The 23,539-nt window shown below is 44.0% G+C and overlaps 1 long non-coding RNA gene and 2 pseudogenes across 1 annotated transcript in view; all 3 read left to right on the forward strand.

The window, feature by feature from the left end:
- LOC107508998 overlaps positions 1–23,539 on the forward strand; it is a 133,360-nt gene that overhangs the window by 23,478 nt on the left and 86,343 nt on the right. The window contains exons 2-3 of the long non-coding RNA XR_001596423.2: positions 13,214–13,309; positions 15,463–15,591. This is a non-coding gene — a long non-coding RNA (uncharacterized LOC107508998). The remainder of the gene's footprint in view (positions 1–13,213; positions 13,310–15,462; positions 15,592–23,539) is intronic.
- On the forward strand, positions 1,472–1,590 carry LOC118600972 (annotated as a pseudogene).
- Positions 17,410–17,528, forward strand: LOC118600862 (annotated as a pseudogene).

Consider the following 23,539-nt stretch of genomic DNA (forward strand, 5'->3'; position numbering starts at 1 on the left):
CAAGTGAAAGACTAAACAAAACAAAACAAAAAAAACTTAGTGTGCCAAGTTGAATATATAAACTTTTAGGGATATATAGATGGTAAAGTGAAATTCGACTAAGGATATTTAATTCATTATTTACAACAAATTGTGATGTAAAATAACAGAGAAAGCTTGTTCTTTTTCCTCTCTTGCATTTCATGAAACAATTTTGTCCAAACTCCTCATGCTCGTGTTCAATATCACAGTCTTCATCCCGGAGCTACTTCCTGAGTCCTCGCACAGTCCATCATCTTCAATCACTACATTGTTTGAAATTCAGTACTTTTTGAACTCATGTTTCTTCTTGTCACTGGAAGTGTATTCCAAGCCACAAGTACCCCCTTGCATAATCCATTGTAAGACAAACTTTCTAAGCTTTTTTTTAAATGAGTATATACAGGATTTCTATAACATAACCACTTACAGGACCATTTTGAGCAATGATCTTTAAAAAGCTTGTTTATAGTGATAGCCAGTGCTCAAATTTATAAAGCCTTGTCCCAGGAATAACTGGTACATTTCTATCAATTTCTTTGCTTCCTTTTTAACAAATTCTGTCAAGTGAGTTTCTGTTCTCAAAAATACACTTATTGAGAGAATATCCTGTAATTTAGAGCTTGTCTCAGGTCACTCTCTTCTGAAGGATAATTTTAGGGAAGTGGTATATCAACAGTACCTTTAGGAAAGGTGATACTCTGTAATTATTTAAGGCCTTGTTTCCCTCCAAGAGAAGGCTTGATGATGGAAATCCCTGGATGCTCTTAGTCTTTCAGAGGGCATCTTCCGTCAAGGAGCCTAGCTTCTCAACTGATATATATCCTTTCACTGCTAACTCCTGGGTTCAGTCTTTAACCCATTCAATGGCTAAAGAATGTGTTTGTATTTTATACAGAGGAGACTAACCTAGACCAGAGCATTTATTCTTCTGGAATATTATTGGATAATGCAAAACTGTATAAAAATTCATTTCTGAAGTTCTAGGCACAGAGATATCTCTATCTTGGTGTGTCATCGTTGCTTATACAATTTTTACTTTATTCTGAAAAGGAAAGCACTTGTAATTGGAAGGCGATGGGTGGATAACAACACCTGCAATTTCCATTCATTGAGTATCTCCTATTAAGTTTTTATTGTGTGGCAAGCATTATGTGAAGGACTTTAAACATATTATCTCATTCATTTTCTTTGTCTAGCTTCTCGTATCACACTATTAATTTATTTTTAATCTGGTTTCCCAATAAGGTATTTTAATGCTAGAAATATAAGTAATGTGTTATCAGCATCCCACAAGTTTTGTTATGTACTTTTTCATGGTTGTTAAAGTCTTAATATTTTGTAATTTTTACTGACTTTCTCTTTAATACACAATTATTTAAGGCTATGTTTGTTTCTCATTGTGGCTAGAAAACATGATTTCTATACTACAAATCATTTAAAATTTGTTGATGTCTATGGCCATGCTACCCTGAACATGCCCGATCTCGTCTGATCTCAGAAGCTAAGCAGGGTTGGGCCTGATTGGTACTTGGATGGGAGACCACCTAGGAATACCAGATGCTGTAGGCTTAAAAAAATAAAATAAAATAATAAAATAAACTAAAAAAGATTTGTTGAGACTTTTTTTGGTAATATGGTCAACATGTACTTGAAAAAGATATGTGTTCTCTACTTAGATGCAGGCTCCCATACATCTATACCAGATCGGGTTTACTAAATTAGCTCTTCCTCTCTTATATGCCTTTCCTCTTTTTTATCTGTTTAATCTATTGGGTGCTGATAAAATGTATTTAAAATAGTCTACTATGACTATGAATTAATAAACTTCTCTTTATAATTTAGTCATGTTAAGTGCATACAAATTCATAATTGTTATATATTCTTGATGGGATGTTGGTTTTATGATTATGCATTATTCTTATTTATTCCTATAATGCTTTGGCCTTAAATTTTATTTGGTCTCATATAAATATTGCTAGGTATGTATATTAGTTTCCTAGGGCTGCCAGAATGAGTTACCACAGAAATTTATTCTCTCACAGTTCTACAGGCTGAATGTCAGATATCAAAGTATTGGTAGAGCTGACTCCTTTGCATCGTCTAGGAGATGACCCTTCCTTGTCTCTTCTGGGTTCTGGTCGCCCTACGTATTCCTTGGCTTCTGGAAATATAATTCCATCCTTGCCTCCACCATCACATGGCCATCTTTCTATGTGTGAGTGTGTCTCTCCTCTTCTTTTAAGGACACTAGTCACATTGGGTTAAGGGCCCACGCTACTCCAGTATGACCTCGTCTTAACTAATTACATCTGCAATGACTCAGTTTCCCAAGAATGTCACATTCTGAGCTGCTGGAGGTTGAGACTTCAACATGTCATTTTGGGGAACAAAATTCAACCCATAACAATATATTTATTATAGTTTGCATTGGATGGGTAGATCTTTTTCTAACTTTTTACTTTCAATCTCTCTGTGATTTCACTTTAGGTGTATCTCACAAGCTTTATTCATTTGTTTTATTTAATCTGGTTGTTTTTTAATAGGTAATCTTTTTACATTTATTATCATGACTAATGTAACTTTTTTTTCATATTTTGTTTTCTATTAACCACTTTTCCCTCCCTCTTTTATTCGGCCTCACTTTTTTTCTCCTTTCTAGCTATCTTAGCCTAGACTTCCCCCAAAAGCAGAGTCTAAGATAAAAAGCTTGTCTACAGCTTGTTTATTTTAGAAAATGATTCAAGGACTAGAAGGGGAGGTGATGGGAAAAATAAAACAGGGATGACAGGAAAGCTGAACACCCCCATGGGCAAATAGGGCCGCCTCCCAGAAAGGACCCTGAGAAGAGGTATATAGAATTCATTTCAGCCTTGTGCACAGATAATATTGTTTTTTGAATGCAGCTATGTCATTTTAATTTTCTCTTTCTGTATCACATATCACTGTTATCTGTTTGGAGTATATTCTTCATAGTATGAATTGATACTACTTAGCTGTCATTTGACTTTCACATAAGTCCATGAGCCACTTTCTCACTTCCATTTTAGAAATGAAGAAATTGAGGCTCAGAGAGGTGAAGTAACTTGCCTGAAGTCACACAGCTGAAAAGCGATGGAGCCCCAACTCAAATTCTGGTCTGTTTAATTCCAAAGCCATTCCTCTTAATCATAAGCTCAACTGCCTTATGTAGTGCTCGGTGTGAGTCGAAGCCAGCCCACGCTTACTCGAGTTTTAGTGTCACTTCTTATCTCAACCTCATCAGTCCTTGAACAGGGTTCAGTACTTTCATGAAGAGGAACGGCAACAAGACCAGGCTACTAATACCAAGCTACTAAATGGTCTTTGTGTGGGTTTGAGCCGATCTCTGAAAATTACAGAAGCCGAGAGACTTCAGAACCTTTATTCAAGGAAGATTTTGTTTTTGTTTTTTTTTTTTGTTTGTTTTTGGCCCACAGCTGTACTTACCAAAGAGTAAGGATTACTAAGTAAATTGGTAATTATTGACTAAGTTAGAGGCAGCTGTGATTGAGAAATTAACCATGACCGTTTTTCTTCTGTAGGATAACTGGAAAAGAATGTGAGGTATGTTTCCCTCTTCTTCTCCAGGGGCCTGTGTGTCTTAGAGGGCTGAGCTTATCTTGACACAGGGGCAAGTTAGAGGCTGTTCTTAGATTTTCTAAGAGTCTAGAGACTATGCTAATTGTTAGAGATGGAGAGGGCTGGGAAAGGGCTGGGGAGGAACCCAAGGACCAAAGGTCATTAAGGGTTGGCAGGATCCTTAAATGCTGGGCTTGGACCAGACTCCCTGGTGGTGACAGGGCCTTTGGGGAGTGGCTAAGAGTATGGGAGAGAGATGGCTAGGGACTGAACAATTGCCCTGTGGCCACGCATTTGGAGAGGATGCTGTAAGCAGCGGCGGCAGCAGCAGCAGCAGCAGCAGCAACCTTAACTGGTCCACTGGGGCTTACACAATGGGCCACTCAGCAGTGACCACCACTGACCAGTTGCTGTTCCCCAAGATTCTAGAATCCCAAAGGCTTCAGAATTTTGTATGGAAGGAGAATGAATGGGCTCCTGAAAGTGGCTGGGATTGAATTTTCGGAGGTCCCAGAAGGTGGAGGTCTAAGTACGATTTGATTTAGAAAATTTGTGAAATGTGTCATGGAAAACATTCCCAAGTGTCATGGAACAATTTGTATCAGTTATGCTAAATGATGACCAAATCCTGCAGGGAAATTTTCTACCATATTTGGTAAAAATAGGTCTTACTTTTCTTTCTTTCTTTTTTTTTTTTTTTTTTAAATCCTTTGGAAATGGTTGATCAATAACTGACAGGATATAACTATTCCAAACCCTTCTGGTAAAAATATCCTCAATCCAGGTAATTTAAATTCCAAATTACCTCCAGATGAGGCTTTAAAACACCCTGTGATTAAATCTATACCAAGTGGAGTTTCTGTGGGAACATTCACTGACTCTGAGAATGACCTGAGTTTTTGAAAGGCCTGGGGTCTGGACTGGGCTAGAAATTTGACTTGGAGCCCTTGGGCCTTGGATATTTGCCCAGAGCTAAATGATGGACTGGAAGTGCCTTAGGAGAGCAGATCTGGGAACTATCTCAGGGATCCCACGACCCTTTCTCACCTACCTTTATTAGACCAGGGAGGCAGAGCCACAGGGGGTGGCGGGGAGACACTGGAAGGGGCTGAGGGTTGGGAGGCAGCTAGTTCTTGTACGTGTGTGTGTGTGCATCTGTGTGCCTGTGTTTCTTTGTGTGTGGGGAGCAGAGGGGGGAGCTGGTAAGTGTCAGACAGGCTGCATGTGTCTGTGTCTTTATATGTGTCTGTCTTTTTCTGTGTGTGTCTGCATGTGTCTGTGTGTGTCTGTGTGTATCTGTTTGTCTGCCGGTCTTTGTGTGAATCTCTGTGTCTCTCTGTGTATTTTTCTGTGTGTCTGTATGTCTGTGTTTGCATGTTTCTGTTTGTGTTTCTGTGTCTCTATGAGTTTGTCTCTGCACACACGTGCGTGTGGGGGGGAGGAGGGATGAGGGGGTCAGGAATGCATTTGAATCAAGTCTTGGTTCCCTAAGAGAAGGTGGTTCGCAGCACAGGTGGCCTAACTTCTCACACCAGAAGCCCCCTCTGAAACTGCAGACCACCTACCTTGCAGCCCCTGTGGCTGTGGCCTGTGTTTCCAGTAAGGAGCAGGGAAATTCTGTTTGGCTGAGAGGAGTGGGGAAAAGCAGAGAGGAGCCTGAGTGGTGAGGCAATTGGCAAGGGCTCAGGGAAGTCAAGGAACTGACTGCAAAGCTCTCAAAGTACAACTGCTCGATTTCCAGCCGGGTAGTTACGCTCCACGCGTCCCCCTCCCTGCATGGTGTGCACATGCGCCAATGCCGTGACATCCCCCTACACATACACACACCCCCCACCCCCATCCCAGTCCTACCGTGGGGGAATCAGCCTGGGAATGTGGGAGCGAACACCTTTATTTTTGCACCTGCTTTGTTTAGCCACTCCGCTAGGCACTTTCCACTTGCAAGCTCATTAAGTGAGCTTTATCCCTAGTTTACGGATGAGGGAACTGAGGTCCAAAGTTGCTCAAATGAGTTGCTCAAGACAACAAGCCAATGAGTGTCAGAGCTGAGGCAGAACCCCTGTGCCGAAGGCCAAAGTCAATGCCTTTTACCTAACAGTCATCTACCTCTGATTTGCCCTCTCGGTACATTTAGAAGTGCCCTCCTCCCTCCCCCTCTCTGCCCCCAAACCCCCTTTTGGGCCTTTTTTTTGAAGGCCATAGCCCAGACAGCAGGGACTCCCACATTGTGGGAGTCTCTATTTATGATACACACGAGCGACGACAACAACAAAACTGTAGGCCTGGTGACAGCCGTTATTTCACACCCCTCTTCTCTTTCCAGGGATGGAAAAAGAGTCTCCAGGTAGCATAAGCTAGTGACTAAGAGCATGAGCTTTGGAATGAGACAGCCTGAAATTTAAATCTCCACTTATTAGCTCTGTGACCCTGGATGAGTCACCCAACCTCTCTATGTTTCAGTTTCTTCATCTGAAAAAATTGGATTTTTCAGTGGTATTTACTTCATCGGTGGTTGAGTGGATTAGATGAAGCTATACCTATGCATACACAGCGTTTGGCACCCAATAATCGCTCAATAATTGGAAGCTATAATTATTTATAATATAGTCATGGCAGTAAAACCAACCAAAGCATCTAAATGATCACCAAAAAAAAAAAAAAAAAAAAAAAAAACAGGGTAAACCCAGTCTTCTGAAACGACAGAGATGTAATATCTGTGTTGTTGCCAAAAATCTGGAGAGGTGCCAAAACCAGAGGAGGCGGTGAGCCGCAGCTGACTGGCCTGGAAGAAGGAGGGGACAGACAGCAGGGACCCCTAACCTTGAAGACCAAAGTTCTGTGATTGATTTGAATGGGTTTCTCTAACCTCCACCTCTGTCTGTTCTTGGCATTTTAATAGGGCACACTGAGTACTGGGCACATATAGGACAAGTGTGATCCAAAATAAGGGCTGGAGGCCAATAACTGGGAGGGAAAGCAAAGGGGGGCAGCCTGGCACCAGTTGCCAAAAAGCATGTCTGCTGTTTGTCCCCATCACCTGTTGGCCGGGAATTCTTGACATCATCAGTGCAAAGGAGTATGACCAGCCCAGAGTGCATGCTGTTATAGTCCAGCCCCTCCTCTGTCAACACCAGCGTGCCTCACAGGGAATGCTTTTTAATGGTTTTGTTGTCTTGGTTAACAAAAAAGATTCTCGAACATTATAAAAAAGCATATTAAAACAAGAAAAAATACTAAAGTAAAATATTAGATTTTTCAAGCCATACTTATTATAGACATACATACATATAAACTTTTATTATGGGAGTTTTCAAACATATACAAGGGTAGCATGAATAGCATGGTAAAGCCCCAGGTACTCATGATCTTCCTTTAATAACTGTAGAAGTGTGTGCCTGAGAGTCCCAATTAAAGCAACTTGGCATTTAATATCTTGCCAAAATGGTAATGAGCTCCGGTGACTCCATAATGCAAATGTGTTAAATCTCCTGATATCTGAGCACCCAGCACCGGAAATTACTCCTCACCTCATTCTCAAACTGCCTTGGCCACCTATCTAAATGAAAAAAAGAGATGTTAATTAACGCCCCACCTCATATAGGAATCTCAACTAGTGCCTGAAGCATACAAGGGATTCCACAGGAGTTGAAAAATAATAATAGCTGAATAAGAGCTAATGTTCATTGAGCATTCCCTGTGCATTAGCCTCTCTTCCAACTGCTCTACCTGTATGGGCTCATTGAATTTTCACACCAGAACTGTGATATGTATCCTCTTTTTAAACATTTTTTTAATTTTATTTTTCAGTTACTTTCCTCTTTTCATACGTGTTTTACAAATGAGGAAGTTCATCACAAAGAAGTTAAGCCACTTGCCCAACTTCACACAGAGGCAGAGCGAGGATTTAGACTCAAACTTCCCGTCTTCAGAGCCTGTCTTCTAGTCCAGTGCACCAGGGAGGGGCTCTAAAACAGGTGACCCCTGAAACGAAGCCTGACCTGGGCAAAATGTTACCTACTGGGAAAGGTGGGGATGAAAAGTCACTCGTAGTGAACACTGCTGTGGGACCAGGCCCCGTCCGGACTGTGTCCGAACACAGCCTGTAGACCTCCCTGGGAGATAACATTAGCATTCTTCCTGAATACTTCAGTCATGGTTTCCTCTGTGCCGGCCTTGGGTGGGAGTTCATGCTTTGAAAAAATAAATACCTTCTGTGTAAATATGCAGAGAAAGAAGTAGAAGAAAATACCTGCCAAATATTCACAAGTGCCGGTCCTCAACCTACTCGCAGTGGGAGAGGGGTCGTGGGGGTTATAGAGATTTTGTTTTTTGTTCATCTCGATTTTTGAATTTTTCTACAAAGAATTATTTGTGTTACAAAAAAGTAAAGGAAGGAAAGAAGGAGAAAGAAGGAAAAAAATGATACTCTAATGTTGCCCTCGGCAGTTTGGGGAAGGGGTAGGGTCAAGGGCAGCAGGTGGAGAGGTTGGGTGCCATCTGGCCATATGAGATGGGTGGCCCCAGGGACAGTGGGCACCAGTTTAGGTTAGGCTCTGACTGGCTTTAAAGGTCACGGTGCTTGGGGCTCTCACCCCATCCTCTCAGGACCCAGTGGCACTTAGAGTGCACAGCAAGTCAGATCGTATAAAAATACACACTGCCACCCTTCTCTGGTTTCTGCAGAGCCCTGGGGTGAGGGAGCAGCCTCATTGTGACACCTCCAGGCCCACACTCATTTGGCAGGTCTTCCCAGGGTCGGGCTGTTTGTTTCTCAAACACTTCATCTTCAGAATTAAAAATAACCCTCCACTGGGCTTGGCTGTGCTCTCCCTGCCCTGGGGGCAGACATGGGCCGTGCTCCCAGCCTGAGCATTTTCAGCCCGAACAGCTTTTATACCCACCATATTCCTCTGCCCAGCTAGCCACCCTCCAACATGAGCCCTTGATTAAAAAGCGGGGGGAAAAAAAGGGAATTCGCAGTGTCTCCCAGGTAGGAAAGTTATAAAACCTCACCGAAATAGCAACACTGATGCCATTAAAATAGCAACAGCTCACTCTTAAGGGAAAATGACATGCCCTTTATCGACTGTTAATTAAACGCCATACAAATGGAAGTTCTTTGGTAGCATGGGATAGGATTTGAAGAATGCCACAAGGCCTGGCTCGCCCCAAAATATCTATACAAGTTAAAAGTACCATCTGAATCATTCTTTTCAGACAAAAAAGTTGTGCCCCCAAAGTCCCCTGTTAAAACATCTGGGAGGGCTGGTGCTGGTGGTTACAAATAAGACTTTTTTAGGTTGGTAGAAATCATTGCAGTTTTAAAGTCTGACAAGTGCAGGGCCTCACCTCAATTCTGATCTTTATTCGTGTGTCTAAGGATTCACAGGTGGGTATAAATAGTCTCCTCTACAGATGAGAAGACAGCCTCAGACAGAGTCAGCTCCGGAAGTGCGGCTATGCTTAGAGCCTTTTATGGGTTGCCTCCCCCATTATGCCAATCGGTGATCGCATTCGGTGCTTAGCTGCCTGGAACCCTGAGGAGGAGATTGGATGGGACAGAGAGAGGCTGAATGTTGGGAGAGAAACACCTCTAGCAATCTCTGGAGGGGTGGGTGTGGTGGGGGTGGGACTTAGAGACCTGAGACACACTTCACCTCCTCACAGTTTTACCTGGGGCCATCCCACCTCATGGACAATAGGGGAGCCACAGGTGCTGCATTTGGGATGACAAAAGTTTTTCACCTGGAATTTCAACTGCAATTGTGTTAAGCTGCTGCCTGGAGCACTCTATTGAGAAACATGACAATAGAGTATTGATGTCTATCGCTGGTGCCAGGTTTGGGCATGATGAGATGTGTTTCAAGCATTTGCCATCCCTGCGCCATACCCACCTGGAACCCCACTGAAGGGTAATGATGGGAGTGGCCCTGCAGGGTAGGGGATGGCAGAGGTACAGACCACAAAAGCAGACACTGTTTTTTTAGTAGACCACTTTTATTTTTATTTTATTTTTATTTTTAAATTAGAGTTGACATTCAATATTATTTTATGTTAGTTTCAGATGTGCAGCATAGTAGTTAGACATTTATATAACTTATGATGACGTGATCTCCCAATTAGTCTAGTACCCACCTGGCACTATAGTTATTATAATCTTACTATGTTCTCTATGCTATACTTCACATCCCCATCACTATTTTGTAACTGCCAATTTGTACTTCTTAATCCTTTCACTTTTTTCCACCATGTCCCCCAAACTCCCTCTCGTCTGGCAGTCACCAGTTTGTTCTCTATCTGTGAGTCTGTTTTCATTTTGTTTATTTTGTTCTTTAGATTCCACATATAAGTGAAATCATATGATATTTGTCTTTCTCTGACTAATTTTACTTAGTATAATACTCTCTAGGTCCATCCATGCTGTTGCAAATGGTAAGATTTCATTTTTTTATGTCTGAGCATTATTTCATTGTATATTTGTACCACATCTTGATTATCCAACTGTCTATTGATGGGCACTTAGGTTGCTTCCAAATCTTGGCTATTGTAAATAGCACTGCATGGAAAATTAGGCACTTCTTGCCAAGATATCAAGACAACTACTCAAGATGCATCTAGCAGATGATGCAAAACCTGATATAGTCAGCTTTCCCACTGGGAAAATGAAGTTACAGTGCTCAACTGATGCTCACTTAGAGGCCTGTGAGATAACTTGGAAATGCTTTGGAAGTGAGGTATCACATCAATCCAAGAAAGCAGTCTGGACTTTGCAGCCATGCCGCTCCCTAGTCACTGATGTTTTCCTGAGACTCTGTGTGGAGAAGGAATGAGCTATAAAAGATGGGTAGAGAGGCTACAACATTTAAGTCAAAGAATCCTGATGGGGCCATTGGGCAGGCTTCATGTGCTCTTAGAAGATGGTTCTCATGGCCACTGGGAGTTTCTGGAACACTGGACAGGATAAATAATTATTCTTAGGTGTATAGGACAGCCCCCATATCCCCTAGAACTTGGGGTTCTCATGGGAAAACCAGGAGCCTAAGGAGCAGGGTGAGTGGCCTCCCTTACATACTAGTAACTGTCTTCCCGTGCATGACTGGCTGGGCCTGATTTTCTGCCCTCCTTCCCCAGCAGGGCCTCCCGTGGCTCAGTAAGAATTCTTTGCTGCTCTTGCTCTCCTAGCACACCCCACTGAGACTTATTCCAAATCTTGTCTTTCTCGGTCCTCTATGCTTGCTGCCTCATTCCTTTAACTTGATCTCAGTTCCTTTTTTATTATAAAGAAAAGCCGAAACCCCTTCGGCTTTCCTCTTTGCTTCTAAATTATGTCTCTACATTCATCTCCTCTACCCTGCTACTGCTGTGGAAGGCTCATTGACTCTTTTCCAAGGAAAGCCCCCCGCTTATATCTTCCCTTCCATCTACCTGCTGTTCTTCCCCAGGATTTCCAGCTCTTTTTCTCCAGGGACCCAGTCCTGCTCTGAAGAGCCCTCTTGACTAGGCTGAGATGTTTCCTTGCACCTGGGCCCTTTACTTCTCTTTCTTTACTTGCCAAATACAACCTGTCTCTGCTTTGGTGGATTGGTTGGTTGATTGATTTATTGATTGCTGAAAAAGCTGCCTCCGCCTTCCCACCCCCACTGCCCTTACTCTGCCTTAGGGCCTCAGAACAAAGCGATCCTTATCACCAAGACATGGGTTGTGGCCAGCCCTGGTGTCTATCCCCTTCAGCCCACAGACTGCTCATCTGCCTTTCCTCAAAGTTCCCATGCCCCGAATGACCTCAGGCGCCCAGGTGTTCCCTGGATTCTGTGCATGACTCACCTCAGAATCAACAGCTCTGTCATTCCACACTGAGGGACCTCAGCTTGTCACAAAGCCTCTATTTCCTGTGTCAAGTGGTGATAATAATACCTGCCTCACAGGCGTATTGTGAAGACAAAATAGGATAATTAATACAAAGCGCCTAGCATAGTGCTGGACAATATTAAGTGTGTAATAGATCATAGTTATTATTGAATATCTTAGAGCTATTGCGTTCTGTGATACCTCTGGTTACAGGCAGCTCAGTACCTCATTAGGTAGTCAGTTCACTGTTGGCTTGAACATCATTCCATTTCTTAGCAAGTTTTCCTTATTTAACAAATACTGACACAGCACAAAGTATGTGCAAGGTACTCTCTTGAGTACTTTACAAATTTTAACTATTTTAACCCTCATGGCAACACTCCGATGTATCCCTGTTTTACAAAAGAGGAACTTTAGGCACAGAAGTATTAGGTAACGTGCCCAAGGTCACAGAGCTGGTGAGTGGCAGAGCCAGGAACAGGACCTTGGCAGGCTGACTCCAAAATCCTTGTACTTAACACTATACACAGTTGGAGCTTAATTAAAAAGACACAAACTAACAGCTCATGGGAGTGCTCTGGAGTAACGCAGAACAGTCCTCATACTGGTTTCATTAAAGTCCAGACACTCCATCTTGTTTGTTTGTTTCCTCATTCATTCATTAAAAAAAGACTTCTATGGAATATGGGCTGAGGCGCACTGGTGCACAAGACAGGCATGGTCCGGGCTCTCACATTGCTGCAAGTACCTAACAGCAGCTGACAGTGCCTGGCACACAGTAGGATCTCTGGGGACTGGAGTAGGCTAGGTCTCTGCAGAAAAGCCCCAGAAGGGTTACTGCGAGAACACAAAGTTCCACTAGAGGGCACTGTACCATAGAGCTGCCCTGAGAACCAGCTTCCGTGCAAGAGAGGAGATTTGAAGGACAGTGTTGGGGTTGTTCAGGGAATCCTGGAGGGTTTTAGAGTTGGAAGGAATCAGTCACATTTACCAGAGTCACATTCACTTGATCCGGGACCACAGCCAAGTCCCTTGAGTCCAACACACTGGTGGCCACAGCCAACTGCAGGGCCCCAGGTAAACTTCCTGGGAGAAAGACACTCCCCTTGGTTCCCAACTAGCCAGCCCAGCACTGTCCCCTCCCTCACCATGCCTTTCCTGAGAACACTCCTTCCCCATCCCCACAGTCGTCCAGCCAAGGCTAAGACAAAGGTCTGGTGGAAGAAACAACTGGCTTCAGGCTTGGAGCAGTTAAACAGGCAAGGATGAATCAGTACCAGTTGGCCTCAGCGAACTAAACATAGGCTGGGAGAGGGATCCAATGAAGGAAACAGGAAGATTACTTAATGCTGGTTCCAAGAGCATTTGAGGAGTTGAGTGTTTATGGGCATTAGAAAGAAAAAAAAAATACTATAAGATTTCTAGGTTTTATACAAACATGGTTATTGTCTTACAGGATAATAAAACCATAACATTTGGGATAGTCCTTTCTACTGGCTAGAAAACTACAAGTTAACATGTAACTTCCCCATGGCTGAGCTCGATAATCAAATAGCGCATAGGTAAATCAAACACAGGTACCTCCTCTGGAACATTAAGTAATCTTTGGGTGGTGCTGTTAAACAAAGCCACGTACGACTTTGAAAGGACACACTGAACTCTCTTTTGCCTATTTCTAAGTACTATATAATTTTTCCCAACAGAAACATGCATCTCTAAGATTGCCTTGTGTATTTGCTTATTACAGCCTCAACCTATCAAAATATAAGCTCCATGAAGGCATGAACTCCGTCAATCCTAATGACCACCATGTCCCTACATTCTATTCCAGTTCAGGTGCAAAGTAAGTGTTCAATAAATATTTGTTGGTTAAAGAAAACAAGATACTATATAATTGAAAGTTATAATTGGAGACAGAAAGTAAAATAGAGGTTACTAGAGGTTGGGGTGAGGGTGGTAATGGGGAGTTACTGTTTAATGGGGGCAGAACTTCAATTTGGGGTGATACAAAAGTTCTGGAGACGGATAATGGCAATGGTTGCACAACAGTGCAAATGTACTTAATGCCACTGAACCATACACTTAAAATGATTTAAGTGGTAATTTTTATGTTATGTATAATTTATCACAAAAATGTTATGTGATTATAACAGCAGCCTCGTGTCCAGGGCTCCTTCTATGCAAGGTGCTGTTTTGAGCACTTTATGTATGTTAAATCATGTACTTCCCCCAACTCTATGCAATAGGCATTTTCACTGTATAACTAAAGGAATGAGGTAGAGAGAACTAACCCAAAGTCACACATCTAGTGAATCGTAGAGCTGGGATTTGAGGCCAGGCACACTGTATTACTAACTGTGGGTCCACTTATGGTCCAGGCTATCCACGCTGTGCCGGTCTCCAAGGAGTAGTAATCCGTCTTCTCTGGAGAAGTCAAGGAAGGCTTCCTGGAGGAGTTGGAATACGAATCAGACATCCTGTCACACAGGGGTGCCAGATCAATTTTCCCTCTGCTGTGGTTGCTTCACTTGACACATTCCTGGCTCCAATTTGCTGAAGTTGGTGCGCCCCACCCCCAATTGCAGAGCCTACTCAAAGAAATGTGTGTGTATTGTGGGTAGAGTCAGAAAGGACCAGGATCCAGGCACAGCCTGCACCTCTTTCCTTGCCTCTGTTTTAGGGTTAATGAGCAGGCTTTATTGACTTGGAGAGGCCAGCAACTGTAAGGAGAGAGGATTTTGCTGGCTGCACCTGTGCTCAAAATGTGGCCACCACTTCCCTAGCCTCCACAGCTGCTTAATGAGATTGCCCTATGTGCTGCTGGGCCCTGAGGGGCAGGCAACGCTTAAATACTTTATTATACAGACAATGCCCTGCACCTGGTCCAGCCAAGCAGCCCACCAGTGCCACATATGCTACTAGGGCCTGAGCAAGAAATATAGACGTGTGCTCACAAGAGTGGGGTTTTCTTCTCTTACTTTCTGACCCAAGCCAGAGTGGTGACTTCACTGCAAATGGTTCCAAATCGGAGCTCTCAAAATATTTATTCTGCTACTGCAGCAGTTGGACTGCACAGACCTGTCCCCAGAGCATTAGTCAGACAGGTCTAGCCAGGTTCAGCCATAGAGAATGCCGAATATCCTGGGCCCCAAGCATGCATTTGAGAAAACAGGAAAGGATCATGGGAGCGTGGCTTTAATTGCAAGGTATATGGTATTTCCGTGTGGGCAGAGGGACGAGATGTTTATTATGGGCTCCCAGTGCTGAAAGATGATGCACCAGATGCTTCTCAGCTGCCCCAACCCTCACGCAGCAACTCACCCCTCACTGGGCTCCTTGGCCAGCAAAGATTTTCTGCCAAGTAGACGAAGGCTCTCCAGGGATAGAGGAAAATCTCAGAGGTCCCACAAGGTTTTAAAGGAGGAGAATGTTGGCCAAGAAGTTTCCCTGAGGCCAAGTAGGTAAAATGAAATATATGTAGGTCAAATCTTATTTCCTCTTTTCTGATACAATGGCTCTTTCAGTATTTTCAGTAAAAATACTGAAACTGGTGAAGACAAAGGCTATTGTCTCTTTCAATTCACTTTGCTTAAAAGGAGGTGAATCTGCTTTCCGGGAGCTTTTGAATCCCCCTTACAGGAGCAAGGCAATACCTGCATTTCTGGGGTTCACCTGGTCACTCCATGGCCCTGTATACCGTAGTCCTCACAGAGGCTGCAGGGCACTGAATCCCATTCCACAGAGGCAGGAATGGAGGCTGGGGCAGAGCTTGTACAAGGTCCTACAGACGGTTGGTGGCAGAACTGGAATGTAAAAGGACATTATAACCATTACAAGTTAGTCTCCACATTTGATTCCTCACTTGCCCATCTCTGGAAATGTAAAGCATCATTTCCTCAATTTTATGGGTAAGAACTAAGTCACAAAGTCAATGTCCTTATTGGCATCTTTGGAATAGAAAACAAACCCAAGGCCTCTTTACTCTCTTTCCTTTAGGGTTCAAGGAGGAATGGCTATTTGCTCTGTCTGCTGTACCCCTGCCCCAAGGGGCCTGCTGGTCACTCCAGCAGCTCACCAGAAAGACATGAGGCTGGATTGCCAGTAAAATCCCCCCGGAAGCACCAGGTAAGGTGGAGATTTATAAGGAAGGTTCTTCTCTCACCTCTGGAAATCCCAAGGAGGTTGGGATAGGGGAAAGGAGAGGGTCCAGAATGGTCTATAGGCCACCGGGGCTCCCAGATGAGCCCCTCTGAGCTGACAGAGCTGTGATTGGGCCTGGCACAGCTGCTTGGCTCTAGGTGAAGGTGTGGCCAGGTGCTTGCCTGCATGGCTCCACAAGAACCCATGGGCAGTGCGCTTCTTAACACCCCCATGCTGGCAGCTGTGGACGAGACACTTGCTGTATCACATGCTCCCTCTGTCTGTGGGACCCTCACAGGCACTCTATTTGGAGCAACTTGAGAGCAACTATTTCATTTGGAAAGCAAACACTGGGAACAGTTAAGACCTAAATCATGACTTCATTCTTTCCCAGATGTCAGACAGCAATTAAAATAAGGTGGTGTTTATAGAATAAAGCCCAACTATTCCATGTCAGAGGAACAAGACCAAGTCAGTATGCTTGTTTGGGAAGTCAAGCTCCCTTATGTCCTTGAGGAAAATTCTGTGATATAGAACACTAAGGCTGGAAGATGAGATCCATGAGAGCAGGGACCTTGTTGGTTTGCTCACTGCTGTATCTCACATCTGGAACAGAGCCTAGAATGTAGTAGGTGCTCAGTAAATGCTTGTGCCATGAATGAATAGTTGACTTCCACTATTTATAAGTAAAATTAATAAGATATCCAGGTAGGTAGAGAAGGGATCTGCATTGGGAAGCTCCTTCTCTGACTCTGGCATTGGGATCTCATTAATTCTCAGGAAAACACTCTGAGGTGGGGGAGACTTTGTAAGCAGAGAATCTGAGGCTCAGTCTTGCTGAAGGTAACATGATTAATAAAATCAATAACCGGTAGGGTTGGGGCTCAAACCCAGGTATGATTGATTCCAGGCTTCCTCCTTCCTCGCTGAACCACCCCAATAAGACCCTTACAGTTTCACATGTTGACAGTCCTGAGACCTCTTTTACCTGCAAGACATGTCATGCTAACTGGGGTGGCCTCTGTGCCATACCCCAGTGCATCTCAGAAGAGCAATAACTGTAGGTAGGGGTCACAGTTCTGGAAAGGAGGGAGGACAAGTGTGTATGTGGCGGGGAGAGGGGTTTATATGTCAAGTCTGAGTTCCAAAGGCAGATAGAAGTGAATGCCCATTAATTGGTTAACTCATCTGTACACAGCACAAATACAAAGCACTTAAAATTTAGTAAATTTGAAAATAAAAATCATGTAATTTTCATCTTTATATTCTCAGTGGCTAATCCAATTCCTGGCACATAATAGTTTCTTAATATGCATTGGCTGGATGAATTTATTGGTTTTTTCACATCCATCATGTTGAATAGTATTAGAGCTCACAAGAAAGAATAATCCAACATTGACCCTACAGCAAAATAACAATAATCCTATTGTGCTTTAGCTTTTAGCTTTCCTCGGATACTTTTATCTATCTTGACCCCGAGGGGTAGGCAGACATCAATCCCATATCAACAGACAAAAACCCCGAAGCAGGGAAGTGCTATGATCTGGCCAGGACCTGCGCATTGTTCACATCAGAGGCAGAACTAAAACCAGATGCTGGTGTCGTTGGTCCTTTCCAGCACCCCACACTTAGCCCCACGCTCTCCTTTCTTCATTTGCATGTGGTCTGTACCCCTACAATAGGAAAGTTTTGAGCAGACCAAAAAGAGGTCTCCTTTTTGCATCCTCACAGCAAGTACCACACCTACACCCCAGCATACCTTTATAGCTGACACATGGAGGTGACGTTTAAAAATAACACCAGCACTATGGCCATGTCACCCTGAACGTGCCCGATCTCATCTGATCTCAGAAGCTAAGCAGGGTCAGGTCTGGTCCCTACTTGAAGGGGAGACCACCTGGGAATACCAGGTGCTGTAGGCATTAAAAATTAATTAATTGATTGAAATTTTTTTTAAAAAATAGCACCAGCAAGATAGGCTTCCTATAGAGAAGGTTTGGACCCCCAGGGAGATGTCTTCTTTTTAATCAGAAAACAGTTGTTGGATAAGCACAGACTATTCTGTAGTGCTGGAAAAACCTCCTTCTCAAAGGCATTCCTGGCAGAAGGTGACTCCTAGGTCTCAGCAGTACAGTTGGGGAGAGAACTGCAACTGTTAATCTGTGGACCCGGAGAGAGTGTGAATTTGTCACTCTGGAGGGCAGGATGAGAGTGCTCTCTCTCAGCTTATTCCCCAGGCTGCCAATGTTACTAGGGACAACTTACCTCCCGCCTATGATGGACGCCCCTGCCCTACTCTCAGGTATGTGTGAGCCAGAGAGTGGTCCTTTGGCTTTAGTGTTAAATGCCTTTCTAAAATAACCTCACTCAGATTTTATGTGCAAAGCAGCTGGGAAGAGCAGAGCAGACTCTTCCAGCCATCCTTCCAGCATGGAGGCACAAGGCTTCCTGTCAGTGGCATGAAACCCCTTCACAGGAGTAAAAGGCCCCTGTCATCACAAATCCCCAGGGAGGAGAGGTTCCTACCTTGGGTGCTTCCACTGACATAATCACGTCCCAAGTTATGTCCCCTCCCCCACTCCTGCCTTGCTGTCCGCCATAGAAAGCACAGGTTTCAATCACTATAAGGTTTTTGTAAAATGACCTCATTTTCTTGTGCGTCTGCCAAGTCTTATGCATGTCAAAAATTATGGGGCCAAGAATCATTCTAGAAATTATGATGCTCTATCAAAAAGTGAGAATTCTTGCCAGAGAAAGAGGACGGAGGTGTAGAATGAAGGTCTAGAGGCGATACTGACAGAATAAATAGTGATATTTATCTCCCCCATGCCATACATGCACACGGAGAGCCAGAAACATGGCCCTCTCACTTGTGTTTCTAGACCCCCTTGTGCACATTTCAGCCACAGCACTTAACAGAGGGCCAACCGCATAGCCTAGTCTCAGTATATGCCATTCACTGGTCCAGCGGTCTAGGTGGCTGGAACCTGGAGCTGTGGAACAGACAGCCTACCCGGCCATGCCTAGCTCTCTCAGTCTTATCTCGTCGTACCGTCAGCTATTATCCTACCCCGGCTGCAGCCCCCTGCACTTCTACCTGACCTGAGATTGTACCACCGAGCACAGAAATGATTCAATGTCTTACTCATTTTGGAGGTCCACAGCATGTTAAACAGATGTAGGACAGGACAGATTTCCCCGACTTGCTGGGGGGAGATAAAGCCCTGAGCCAAGAGAAGAAGAGGGCCCTTTGGCGGAGAGTAAAGAAAGAATTCAACACACATGCCAAAGTGAGTCAAAAGGAAAGTTTGTTGGAAAAGGGGTAACATGACACAGAGTGTGGTCTCCTCTCAGAGGCAGAGAGTGAGAGGGACAGTCGAGGAGAGAGAGAGAAAGAGAGAGAATGAGAGGGAATTCAGTTTATATGTCATTCTTTAGTTCCCATTTCCTTTGATATAGACATTCATGAGGAATTGGAAGAGTATTTGCATATAAAGGTAAGAATATGTACAGTGAAAGGCCTGCTGGCAGTTTCCAGCCTTTAATCCATAGGTTCCCCATGGTTTTAAACACAGAGTATGACTTGGTTCCTGGTTCCCCTTCACAGGTGTGGGAAATGGGTAGTTAGCAATCCCAGTAGAAATCCTCCTTTGTTCTGCAGGTGTCCCCCTGGCCTGGGTGCTGGGCTGATCAGCATATTGCAGTCTCCATTGTGGCTTGATTAACATTCGAATTCTCTTGCCTCCTCCCTACATTAAAACTGTACCGCTGCATAGCAAATCCTTTCCAAGTCTGCCTTTATCTGCATAGCAAATCCTTCCCAAGTCTGCCTTTGTCTCTATCATAACCAAGGATTTCGCATGCATGCCCTCCAAGTTTTGCTCAATGATTGAGGTTACCCTGTGTCAGCAGGGTCCAACTCAGTTGCCCTAGCAAAGATTGCAGTGGAAGAGTGGATGCTGCTTGAGAAAAGACTGAGTCCTGCCTGCTGAAGCCAGAAATGCTTCTCCCCAACACACAGATCCTGACTTCCTGTCTCCAGCACTGTTTGTCTGGCCTTTCTTTCTTAAGAATGCTTAGATTCATAAGCTCAGTGGAGGAGTATGGATGGTGAGATATAAGAACCCTCTGAAAGACCAAGAGCATACATCCAGGGGCCATGGGGTTTGCTCCATATGCCCCCACACCTGCTTCTTATCCAGATTGTTCTGTGGAAGACCCATAAGGATAAATGACTTTAGGCAGTGTGGAAAGAAAAAATCCATACACATGATGTCATCTATTTTTTTAAAAGGCAATATTGCTTCAATACTAAGTATTGAAATACATGTATAATTCAGTACTAAATTATATGCTTCAAAGATGTCACAAAGAAACCTCTCAGGAGGGGAGGACTGAACTTGAGATGGAAGGTTTCCTGTGCAGTTTGTGCTTGAAATACACTGTAATACTTAAGGAGTCCTCATTTGGGACTAGCCCCTAGACTAGAGAATTTGAATATATTTTCTTATTTCGTTCTCGTCATAACACTATAGGATAAGAAATTATTATTCCCATTTTATGGATGAGAAAATCTTTCCTGGGAGGACATAGCCAGTAGGTAAGGGGAGAAGAAATCAACACCAGATCCTCTGGTTCTAGAGCCAAGCTCCTTCTGTTTCATGATTCTCAAGCTGTACCCCTCCCCGGCACACTCAAGGGGCAGGACAGAGGCCTGTAGGTGACTGCAGACACCCTCAGCACTGAGTCTGCGGTAAAGTGGGTTATGTCTCGCCTGGGCTTTATATCAGTGGTCAGAGTACAGGACCAGAGACCAGTGTGCATCCCTAAGGAAACATGGCCACCAGTGAGGATCTCAGCACCAATCTGCCTCTTCAGGCCAATAGATAGGAAGCAGCCAGTTGGACTGCAGGAAGAGGAAGGCAGAATGCTCTGTGGAGAAAGAGAAGGAGAGAGCATGCTGATGGAGGTTGAGATGCCCACCACAGAAGGACCCATACCTGGCAGGTTCCTGGTGAGCCAGTCAGGGTCCCACCCTACCCTGGATTTGGCCCCCACCATTTCCCCAGCCTGGGCTGTGGTGGCCAGGGGCCTAAATGGACTCCTGTCCAGAGTCTGCCCTGTGTCTCCAGCTCCCTCTCCTTCAAGAGACACAGGGAACAGGCAAGAGTGATGACAGACCAGCTGCCTCCAGGGACAATGCCTTGCTGGCCACATAAAAGCTTTCCTGTGCCTCCTGTCTTTCCAACGTTCTTTCCTACTGCTGTCCCTGGCCCCTGCCCTTTCAAGACATTGATTGCCAGCGTCATCTGCCAGGCCCTTCCTGTCCGAGGCAATCCATTCATTTTGTTCCCCTCACTACCATGGTCTTTGTAGTGTTATTTACCTTTATTATTCTTTAAAACACTTCACAATCTTAAAAGACCTTTTGATGAGACCTTCAGTAAAGATAGGAAACAGGGTTTATTCTTTAGATTCCTAGAGTCTTCAAGTTAACAAACCCTTAAAGGTCATCCAGGACCTTCATTTCCTAGAGGCGGGAACTAATTCCCGGAGGGGTGGGTGGCTTTCCAAGGGCCCCACAGTAAGCTCTTAGCAGCTCAGGACCTGTGATGGGAAATTGCCAGTGATAATGTCTATAAAATAAGATCATTTCCATAAAATACTTAGCAGCTCTATTCCTGTCCCTGACTTCTCTGTGGGGTCAGGCACCGTGGGGCACTCGAAAGCATTTACCCTTGGCAGAGGACAGAGCTGGGTTTGGCTCCCACCAGCTCTGCCCCTTTCCTGGCTGTAGGCAGGTCCACCGCCAACATTCACAGGACCCAGGCAGGAGTGCAAATGAAGGCCTCATGCCATATGCCTCAATATTAAAAAGTTTAAAAATATATGTATAACAGACTTAAATGGATGAGTTCTAGTCTCCAACCTTGATGGATATACCTTCATAATGACCTGGAAGGCCAGTTTTGGTTTTGAATCTCAGACCCCTTGGAGTTCTGCTTTGCTATGATGGAGGGAGAAGACCTGGTCTCCATTCTCCTCCCCGTCCATGCCTGACTCTTCACGTCCCACTTTCTCCCCGCAAATTCTGTCCTATATCCCAAGGAGCCTCACATGCATGTGTGGAGACAACTAGCCCTGGCCAATAGTAGATATCAACATCCCAGCACTCCATCAGCAGTATGCACCCAGGAAAAGAGGTCTATGTGGGCTTTGAAAGAAGGTTTGGGGCCATCTAAGGCAGGGGATTCTGGGGTTCCAGGCACCCAGAGCACTGTCTAGTGGGGGACATACAGGCTTTGGGTAAGCATATCCCCTTGCCCTTGGGACTCTACTCTTACAGGGCAGTGTGGCCAGAAGAGTACCAAAGCAAAGCCCTCTCTGTAGCAGAAGGGGCTGGCCATGTGACTCTGTAGCAGAAGGGGCTGGCCATGTGATTTTAGAAAAGCATTGATTTCCTTGCCCAGAATAGTAGAAATAAAAATACCCATCTTGTAGAGTTACTTTAAGGATTAAATGAGATACTTTATATAAAAAACCTGGCACACAGTAAGTGCTCAGTAAATGTTCATTTTTTTATTTGCATCTGACCTTCTAAGCGCTTCTCCAGTTTTCTCTTCCTTCTTCTCCACCACTCCTCCAACACGATATCCCTACCTTCATCCCCTTTTCTTTCTCTCTGAAGCCCAAATGAGACTGGGTTTGGCACACCTGCCTACAGTAGCCCTGAGAATGGATCACTTTCCTGCTTTCCTGCAGGAGAGCTGTGATATTCCACTTTGTTCATTTAGAAAATATTCTTGGATTTTTCTGATTTTAAGGAAGGGGAGATACTGTGGTTTACAGAGTGGGTTAGCAACCTCATATTACACTCTTGCTTGAGAAGTTTGAAAAAGTCCTTTGGGTCCTGACCAAAAACTCTTGGTTTTTCCTTGGCAGAAATTTGATTTCCTGTGCGATGTCAAAATATGCCACTGAACGTAACTTTCAGAGGTTTATATTTTGTTCTGTCTGGTTTTAAAATGGACGAAAGATGCTTCCTTTGTGTTGCCCTCAGCAGAAATGCGCACATCTGCGTAATTTGCTCTCAGTCTGTTTGGGACTGAGGGTCTGTGGAGAGATGCAGACACTGCCAAGTCCAGATCTTTTTTCAAAGCTCTCCTTTTCTCCAGAAACCCCTTTCAGGAAAAACCTCGGCATCTCATCTTTGTTTCCTGTGACCTAAGCCTGTTTTTATACATGTTGCTGCTTCATAGACAAAAACTCAGCCTTCATTCCTAGAAACTGGAGCCTGTGCCAGAGGTCAGACTCCCCATCACCCCAGGTATTATCTTGAGTCTTTGAGATTGGGGTGCCTTAGAGAGAGATACACTTGTCTTTTGTGTTAATGAAACTTTTTAAATTTTGCTTCTCCCACTGCATCTAGGTTTTGAGGAATAAAGTTTAACCTCCATCCCCACAGACACATCTGTTCTTCAGTTTTGCATTGTTTAGGATCAGAGTGAGAGCTCCAGGATCTCTCTGTCTGGAAGGAATGGCCACGAATTAATAAAACACCTAAGTTGCTTTCTTTATATAAAATGTTTTCCATGAGTTGGATTGATGCATATTTTCCTCCAACTTTTACCCAATTCTACATTCATCTTGTTTTCCCACATCTCAAAATCCATTTGCCTTTGAGTTCTAGGTGATATAAGCAATTCACGGTCATTCTTATCTTGATTCCATTCATTTGGCAAATATTTATTGAACACCTACTATGTGTAAGGCAGTGTGTTAGGTACTGGGAAGGATACAATGGTTCATGAGCCATGATCTCTGCTCTCAAGTTTTTAAACCAGTCTTGGTTCAGTTATTCCTTCTATTGAGACGTTTTCTATCTTTTCTGTGTATTTTTAAGTCAGTGACTCCTCCCTGGAAGGAGAACCAT

Source organism: Rousettus aegyptiacus, unplaced genomic scaffold (genome assembly GCF_014176215.1).
Source record: "Rousettus aegyptiacus isolate mRouAeg1 unplaced genomic scaffold, mRouAeg1.p scaffold_m13_p_3, whole genome shotgun sequence".
Taxonomy (NCBI): domain Eukaryota; kingdom Metazoa; phylum Chordata; class Mammalia; order Chiroptera; family Pteropodidae; genus Rousettus; species Rousettus aegyptiacus.